Source organism: Notothenia rossii (genome assembly GCF_949606895.1).
Source record: "Notothenia rossii genome assembly, chromosome: 8".
Classification (NCBI taxonomy): Eukaryota; Metazoa; Chordata; class Actinopteri; order Perciformes; family Nototheniidae; genus Notothenia; species Notothenia rossii.
The window spans coordinates 11472226-11482115 of record NC_136906.1 but is presented as its reverse complement, the minus strand read 5'-3'; the positions used below and the strand labels follow the sequence as shown (position 1 = coordinate 11482115).

At 39.7% G+C, this 9890-nt stretch overlaps 1 long non-coding RNA gene across 1 annotated transcript; it reads left to right on the top strand.

Moving 5' to 3' along the window:
• The first annotated feature begins 2962 nt into the window (after positions 1-2962).
• Positions 2963-4124, top strand: LOC307017153. Its single transcript, XR_013802040.1, has 2 exons — positions 2963-3699; positions 3815-4124. It is a non-coding gene; the product is annotated as an uncharacterized lncRNA (long non-coding RNA).
• The last annotated feature ends 5766 nt before the right edge of the window (positions 4125-9890 follow it).

The window sequence follows — 9890 nt, the reverse complement described above, 5'->3', positions numbered from 1 at the left end:
CTCCACCCCACATGTATGAAATCCAGTCCATTGGTTTTCCTTCACACTGTCTGATCCAACCTGTTGCATAGCTGCTATCAGTCAGAGAATAACCAGAGACCTGACAGGTGATGGTCAAAGGCTGTCCAGGCTGCATAACCATTGAGTCTGGCTGGATGAGATCAATACTGTTCACACCTGTGGAAACACAAAGCAACATTATCTCCATCATTCATCTGAACACTCAGTGTTTCTGATGTGTTTATTAGTGAGAATCCACTGAAAGCTCCTCACAGGATCCAGCTGCCAGCAGCAGTATCAGAGCTGCAGAGAACATGTTGATGTTGAAGCTGAACTGATGTGAGCTCTTCTGTCCTCTCTCTGACACACACACACACTTTTCTGGTTTATGAGGCAACACACACAGATCATTTACATACTGATGATTGGAAATCATCTGACTTCAGTTCATGGAAATTATCCAAAAGATGAGGAAATGTTCAGGTGTGGTTTTTAATCACATAGTTGAGCAACACGATTTAGATCATAAAAACAAACTTTTCAATAGTTTTATGAAAATATGAAGTCGGATCAAAACTATTAATTCTTTTCCTAATCCAGTTATGACACTGATAAAGTTGTCTTTTTCCTATGTTATTGAATAATTATTTAATATGAACTGTCTTTTAGAGGATTTTGTTCTACTATAGAAAGGAATCTACTATATTATCAGACACTTTTAAAACAAACTTATGGTCTCACTATCCCTTTTAGATGTTAGACCAACAATGATATACAGTATCAGTGATTGTAATGTCAGATTATTTAAATTGGTGAAAATCCTTTCTGTTGAATTAAGTTAAGAATATTTCTATGACATCTTAGTACTCTTTCCCTCTTGACTGTAACAGTGAGCTGGTGTTGAGATCATTTCTGGTCTGAGGGCTCCTCCTCTGGTGGCTTCATGTTACAAGTGTTCAGGCTCTGAGGGGTTTTTGTACAGCTCTACTGATGGTGTGTGTCACAGTGTGTCTCTGGCACAGTAATACACAGCAGAGTCTCCAGGCTGCATGCTCTGTCCGTTCAGAGTCACTGTGTTGCTGGAAGAGTCTAAGTCAATACTGAACTCGCTCTTCAGTGAATCTTTAAAGTATGTAGTTCCAGTGTTTTTCATTCCTATCCACTCCAGTCCTTTCCCTGCAGGCTGTCTGATCCAGGCTGTGTAATAGCCAATAGAATAAGAGACCTGACAGGTGATGGTCAGACGTTGACCTGGCTGCACAGTCACAGAGGCTGGCTGTATCAACTGCTCACACTTCACACCTGTGGAAGGAAAAAAAAGACTCACATTTAAACTCAGATTAACAGAATATTAAAATTCTGCTTTGACTATATTTTGTGAAGCTACAATCTGAATGAATCAGATGTATTAAGACAGTGTTTCTTTTAGTGTCTTGATGATGTTGAACTGAAGATTTTTCAGAAGCAGAACACAAAGTTTTGACTTGTTGACATTTTGATCAGTTGCCGGTTGCACTCAACTGAGATTGTCCTCCTCTGTCAATTCAGAACTGCACACTGTTAGAGCAGCATCTGCATCGCTCTCCTCTGTCATCATCCTTCTGGATCTTTCTGCTGTGTTTTTCATGGTAACCCGCAAGATCCTTCTTCACACCCTCCAAGAACTGTTGGTATCTCAGACTGTGTACTGCCCCTGCTCACATGTTATATTCAGATATGTTCTTGTGTTGAATATAATATTTACACTCTAAAAAACGATTCATGAGGTTAGTAGATTCCACTTAAAAATAAATACTTTTTCCACATAAACATTTTAGTTTTTTATCTCAACTTATTTTTGTTGGTTTACAACTCATTTTAATAAGTCTGTCAAACTGAAAAAGAAAAAAAAATGTAACTTACTAATGTAATGTTTTGGAAAAAATATTTCTGTGTTCACTCAACTATAGGCATAAACTAAGTTAGAGTAACTCATATCTATTGAGTTTCAACTGTTTAGTTTCGAAACTGAACACATGCCTGGACTTGCCTGGACTTTGCTGACCGCAAGTTGAGCTGGAGCAATCTGCATTCATCCTGGAAGCAGAACTCTATAGCAATGGAACAACAGGATTTTAACCTAATAATCTATCAAGTTACCTGGTAGTAGCCATTTTTGTTCAGTTTACAACAGCTGCTTACAGTCATACTTGTCAACCCTCCCGATTTTCGCGGGAGACTCCCGATTTCATTGCCCTCTCCCGGTTTCCTCCCGGGGTCATATTTCTCCCGCATTTCTCCCGATTTCTGACAAAATCAGATTTACACACGACTGTTTCCACTCTGACTTTAATACAGCTACACCATTGTTTGGTTTCCATGGTAACACGTCTCTTTAGTAGCGCGCGCAACTCAAAGTCTGAGAGGGTGAGGCAGATATTCACAGAAAACAGAACAAGAATCGACAACTGCTCACTCCTTTCCTGTAAAATACAGGTCCAGCCCACACATATGCTCCATCAAGGACGGTACTACAGGCCGCAAGTCAGTGCACTTACAACTACAATAAGCATGTTAATGTTAATCTAACAGCTCCGGCAATTTTGCATTTTGAAATGCTCCCGAGTGGCAAGTACGCCCGTCCACACTACAGCTTCAAAAAAAGCTTGCCGGCGGGCGTGTCTGAAGCTCGACCAACAACCGATCACATGAATCTCCTGCCCCTGACACACAAGCAGCGGTTTGATTGGCTAGAGCTTGTACTGGCATATGATTTGATTGGCTGACGCTTCCACCAAAAACTTCAGAAGCTTCAAAAGTTGAACATTGCTCAACTTTTGCAGCCTGAAACGCCAGGAAAACTCCGCTCTGCTACCCACAATTCAGTTCGGCGAAAAGCGAGGCAACGTGACGTCACCCCATTCAAAGTGAATGGGCAGACGCGTTGGAAACCGTTTTTGAAGCTGTTGAAGCTGTAGTGTGGACGGGCCGTAACACAAGCTGTAAGGTAGTCATTAGCTACTTGTTTTAAGCTACTGTAGCATGCATAGTACTGATTAGCTAGCTGTTTGTATCCTCCGTTTCACAGTTGCAGTCAAAGTTCATCATTTGTAATACAGTATACATATATATTTGTATTTATGTATAAACTGTACTTTTTTTTTTTCTTGCCCAGCAAGTTCAGTTTTTGCAAAAAAAGCCTTTGTTTTTCTTTCTCAACATTAAAATCTTCTCCTTTTAAAGGTGGGGTAGGTAAGTTTGAGAAACCGGCTTGAGATACACTTTTTGTTATATTCCATGGAATGCTCTTAACATCCCGATAGCAATGAATATCTGAAGTGCTTTGACAAAAAATCCATAAAAAAACTTCATCTGTGGAAGCCGTAGTACTTTAAAAAGCACAACCAATCCTCTGAACCGGCCCGGCTAAAATAACTGGATGGCCTACCTGCCTGTCAGCCTTCCATCTGTGCACAAACTTATCTCGTGCCCTCATTGGTCATGTGCACGTTTGTGTGTGTTGGAGGAGGGGCTCTGTAAGGAAGTGCCAGATTTTTTCCCGGCTTTGTATTTTCAAATTTTAGCGCACTCGAGCTGGTTTCTCCAAAATTACCTACCCCACCTTTAAGGATGATTTGGTGGAAATAATAAAAAAGGTTGCTATCCGTTGCTTGGTGGTGCGTCTTCGTGAAAAGGAGGATCTCTTCAAGGAAAATTTAAGTAAGTAAAGACGATGCTTAAATCCTACTGTAACTTGTAAAACACAATGCAATGTTTTCAAATCTGATTGCACCAAAAACACTGAAATGTATTTTTTCTAATCTACTTATTCCAGGATGGTGAAGTGGAAGTTAGTAATGAGGTGCTGAAGACTGTCTTGACCAGCTAGGGGTGCAGATGGAAGAATAGTGATTGAAGGAACAGAAGTCCTTCAAATCTTGGATGCGACAAGAGCCTGTGCGATGCTGATGGGGCTAATATACACACTTAACCTAAACTACCCAAAAGAGATGTTAAAAACGTTGAAGCAGGTTCATGCCTTTATTTAAATGTTTGTATTTACTTTTATTTCATGATTGAGAACATTCGTTATAAAAGGGTCATTGTGTAATGAACATTTTAAAATAAACTGTTAAAAAGTGGAACTTAAATTTATTATTTTTGACTCAAAGAAATTAGTTTATAATACTCAAATAAATTAAGGTAACAATTTGCATGGACATTTTTGAGAAGTATGAACTTAAATAAATAAATTACAAGAGCTTAAATTAAACAAAATGCAACTTAATATTACTCCATCTTTACAATTAAAATTAAGTTGGTTCAACTTAATTTAGATTTTAAAGGTGAAAGCAATTGTGTTTGGAGTACTGAACTAATTGAGTTAATGAGATTATAAATGGGTACTTGGATTAACTTAATAATCGATCAAATTGGAAATACTTAATAAGCTCAAAGCAAATTGTTAACTCAATTTATTTAAGTAAAGCCGGTGTATTTCTTTTTAGAGTGTAGTTATCACATGTTGAGGACTGAGAAAAGACATTGGGGGATCTCTACGCCATTTTGATCACTCAAATGTTTAAGGAGCCTACGGTATTATAAAAAAAATACCCAGCTATGAAGTCTCAAAATAATGTTTCAGTATTGTGATTAATATTTCAAACAAAATCATCATATTTATGTTTTCTTATAACACAGAGAAAGTACAAAACACAAAATAATCTACATTTGGAGGGTTTTTTTTCCCCTCCTGGCTCTTACTGCCATCATATTTTAAACTTTCTGCTGTACCCCGTGAGACATTGTTAAAAACAAAATCTTCAAGGTTTTTGCATAGCTTCACTGGGGACTTCCACCAGTGTCACCCTCTTGCGTTAACCTTTGACCCTGACTCTTTTTTGAACACTAAAGACGTCTTGTGACAGAAGCATTGTATGGGGAAGTATTTTCATCTTGTGTATAAGATATCCTGATTCAAGCTGGAAAATGACTTGCACTCTCTATTGGTTAATGCCACCGACAACTGCAGTTGTTTTTATACAGCGCTGTGGCTTCCTGTATCACTGTGTCTGTCGAGCACAATAATAAACAGCAGAGTCTTCAGACGTCAGACTGTTCATCTGAAGATACACCTGGTCCACGTTGTTGTCTCTGGAAATGGTGAAGCGATTCTGGACTGACGTGGAATCATATTTACTGGCTCCACTCGGAGCAGAAATGTGGGCAACCCACTCCAGTCCTTTTCCTTCAGCTTGTCTGATCCAGCTGATAGCAGCAGTATTTAACCATACTGAATCAGATAATTAGCGGCGTTGTTGGAAATGGGTCATTTTTATATTATCTGTGATACATTTTGTTAGAGGCACAAAAGAAACAATTTAACATTTTTTTCTTTTAGAATTCACTATATTTCTTTAGTTTGCAACTGAATTAAACATTGCCTCAAATGAGATAAAATAGGATGTCAATATTCAGTTACTCAGTATTTCAATATAAAGTGAATGCTCTCATGGGTGGTGGTAAATAGAGGAAGTACTTTTTGTACGACTCTCCTGTTACTGTCTCTCACTGTGTGTCTTCTGGCACAGTAATACACTGCTGTGTCCTCGGCCTTCAGACTGTTCATCTGCAGATACACTTTACTGCTGGAGTCATCTCTGGAGATAGTGAATCTACCCTGGACCGACTGAGAGTAAGAGATTGGAGAACTATATGTGCAGACATAAGCGATCCACTCCAGTCCTTTCCCAGGAGCCTGTCTGACCCAGGCCATGCCGTAGCTACTGAATGTGTATCCAGAGGCTGTACAGGTCAATCTGTGAGATTCTCCAGGCCTTTTAGTCACTGAATCAGATTCTGTCAGAGTCTGACCATCAACACCTGTAGAGAGGATAAAAACACATCTGGTGAAATAAATTGTTGACACAATTAGAAGCTCTGTTAGATACAGATCAGTAAAGATGTTGACCTGCCCAGCAGACAGTGAGCAGCAGCAGTCCTGTCCTATAGTCCATCATGTTAAACTGTGTGTCCTCTGTCCTCTGCCCTCCTCTCTGCAGTCACATAAGTAGAGGGGAGATATCTGAGTTTTGCATTGACTCCTCCTTTCAGATTGAACATTGTCCTCTTTTAACAGTGTTTTATGTTAAAAACATTATCTCTTACATTTTAAATTGGTAAACATTTCTTAGTGGGCTATAAGTCACTTTGTAACATTTAAATATTTGTAGGTAATTCAGATTTTTCAGAAGAAAAACAAATAATGGATTTTATTTACTTTTGATTGAAATAAAGGTATTAACATTATTGTCATTCAAAAATGCTTTGAGTTAATTTAGTAAATAAATCACTTTTTATCACTTTTTATCTACATCGCAACATTTATATTTTTAATCAAAAATGACATTTTGTATCTAATAAAGAACAGAAAGGAATGCATTTGTTTTAGAAAAAAGAAAATCTGACATCCAACAATTTTTTGTTGTGTTTTGTCTCGTAAATTTAGAGCAAAAAATTACTGAAAATATGTAATACTGGATACTTGAAAAGGCTGATGTTTAACAATTGAAAGAGTTATTCATTTTTTTATTCTGGGAATACATACAGTAATGTATCAGTGACTATAACCTCTAAATGTTTAAACTGATGATGCACAGTGAGCTGGTGTTGAGATCATTTCTGGTCTGAGGGCTCCTCCTCTGGTGGCTTCATGTTACAAGTGTTCAGGCTCTGAGGGGTTTTTGTTCAGCTCTACTGATGGTGTGTGTCACAGTGTGTCTCTGGCACAGTAATACACAGCAGAGTCTCCAGGCTGCATGCTCTGTCCGTTCAGAGTCACTGTTTTGCTGGAAGAGTCTAAGTCGATACTGAACTTGCTCTTCAGTGAATCTTTATAGTATGAAGCTCCGGTGTATTTGCTACCGATCCACTCCAGTCCTTTCCCTGCAGGCTGTCTGATCCAGGCTGTGAGGTAGCTGCTAAGAGAATAAGAAACCTGACAGGTGATGGTCAGATGTTGACCTGGCTGCACAGTCAAAGAGGCTGGCTGTATCAACTGCTCACACTTCACACCTGTGGAGGGAAACATGTTGAATAGTGAGCGAGGTTAATAACAGTGAGCAGTCAGTGTGAGCGTTCTGTCAGTGTCTCTGCCTCAGTGAGACTCACAGGATCCAGCAGCCAGCAGCAGCAGCAGAGCTACAGAGAACATGGTTGGTGTTGAAGGTGACCTGATGGAGCTTCTCTTCTTCTGCTGCAGCTGACAGCATGATATCAAGTCTTTATAGCAGACTGTGAGGAAGTTCACTTTGCATAGAGAGGGACACTGACAGGCTATAAAAGAGGGACGGACTGTCCTGTCAAGAGTTGTCTTTTGGACTTGTACTTGGACAATTACTGAATAAGGATAATAAGTGACTTATCACTAACTTTTATTTAAAGTTAAATAAGATGTAATCATTTATTCTGCTCAGCAAAACCCTAACCCACATACTGGATACATCATGCATAAATCCATTCTCGATACTTTCTGTTAAAAATAAAATAATGGGACAATATTGTTGCAAGAATGCCTGAAGTAAAATGTATATCTAAAAAAGGGGAAGTGAAATTCCACATCAGCTGTTGCTTTCATAGTGTGTTTAGAAAAGCTGTATTTTTCTCCTTATTGTCATCTGACTTTTTATCATTTACTGCCACCTGTTGGTACTAGTGATAATAAATAGTTAGAGGTTTTTGTAAAGCCTCTGTGCTTCCTTTAACCAGTGTGTGTCTCTGGTGTAGTAATACACAGCAGAGTCCTCTGGCTTTAAGTTAGACAGCCTCCGATGCACCATGCTGTTGCTATCATCTCGACTGGTTTCACGTCCCTCCACACTGCTGGCATATTTGTTGCTACTAGCCGAAGAGAAGCCGCTCCCGATCAATTCCAGAGGTTTTCCAGCAGGTTGTCTGACCCAGATCTGAACACAGCAACTAAATGTGAAGCCAGATCCCCTGCAGGAGAGACTGAGAGTCTCCCCAGGCCTCTTCACTACTGAAGAGGAAGGAATAGACTCCATACTCTGACCTGTACAACCTGATAAGAGAGTCTAACTAAGATAAGGATGAGGTCTGTAGGTTTTTGTACAGCTGCTCAACCAGCTTCAGTCACTGTGTGTGTCGAGCACAGTAATAAACAGCAGAGTCTACAGCCGTCAGACTGCTCATCTGCAGATACACCTGCTGTCTGGTGTTGTCTCTGGAGATGGTGAACCGGCCTTTCACTGACTCGGAGTAGAACTGTTTGCTACCATCATAGTAGATTAAAGCGATCCACTCGAGTCCTTTTCCAGGAGCCTGTCTGACCCAGTGCATGCTGTGGTCACTGAATGTGAATCCAGAGGCTGTACAGGTCAATCTGTGAGATTCTCCAGGCCTTTTAGTCACTGGATCAGATTCTGTCAGAGTCTGACCATCAACACCTGTCAAGAGGATAAAAACACATCTGGTGAAATAAACTGTTGACACAATTAGAAGCTGTGTTAGATACAGATCAGTAAAGATGTTGACCTGCCCAGCAGACAGTGAGCAGCAGCAGTCCTGTCCTATAGTCCATCATGTTAAACTGTGTGTCCTATGTCCTCTGTCCTCCTCTCTGCAGTCACATAAGTAGAGGGGGAGACATCTGGGTTTTGCATTGACTCCTCCTATCTGATTGAACATTGTCCTCTTTTAACAGTATGTTATGTTAAAAACATTATCTCTTGTAATTATAAATTGGTAAACATTTCTTATTGGGCTGTAAGTCACTTTGTAACATTTTAATATTGTTATGTAATTCAGATTTTTCAGATGAAACAAACAAATAATGGATTTTAATTCATGTTGATTAAAATAAAGTTATTTATATTATTGTCATTATAAAATGATTTGAGTTCATTTATTAAACAAATCACTTTACATGTTTTATCTACATAAAGGCGAGGCTCTTTAACATTTTATTTTTAATCAAAAATTATATTTTGTGTCAAATATTTACCCATTTGTTTTTGGAAAGAAACTCTGACATCCATCAATTTGTTGTTGTGTTTTGGCTCTTAGATGTGCTGTTTAGTATTTGTGAATAAATAGTGTGAACTATATGTGTTATTCATGTTTTATTCTGGGAATACATACAGTAATGTATCAGTGACTATAACCTCTAAATGTTTAAACTTGTGATGTAACAGTGAGCTGGTGTTGAGATCATTTCTGGTCTGAGGGCTCCTCCTCTGGTGGCTTCATGTTACAAGTGTTCAGGCTCTGAGGGGGTTTTGTTCAGCTCTACTGATGGTGTGTGTCACAGTGTGTCTCTGGCACAGTAATACACAGCAGAGTCTCCAGGCTGCACGCTCTGTCCGTTCAGAGTCACTGTGTTGCTGGAAGAGTCTAAGTCAATACTGAACTTGCTCTTCAGTGAATCTTTATAGTATGAACCTCCAGTGTGTTTCATTCCTATCCACTCCAGTCCTTTCCCTGCAGGCTGTCTGATCCAGGCTGTGTTGTAGCTGCTAACAGAATAAGAGACCTGACAGGTGATGGTCAGACGTTGACCTGGCTGCACAGTCACAGAGGCTGGCTGTATCAACTGCTCACACTTCACACCTGTGGAGGGAAACATGTTGAATAGTGAGCGAGGTTAATAACAGTGAGCAGTCAGTGTGAGCGTTCTGTCAGTGTCTCTGCCTCAGTGAGACTCACAGGATCCAGCAGCCAGCAGCAGCAGCAGAGCTACAGAGAACATGGTTGCTGTTGAAGGTGACCTGATGGAGCTTCTCTTCTTCTGCTGCAGCTGACAGCATGATATCAAGTCTTTATAGCAGACTGTGAGGAAGCTCACTTTGCATAGAGAGGGACACTGACAGGCTATACAAGAGGGACGGACTGAC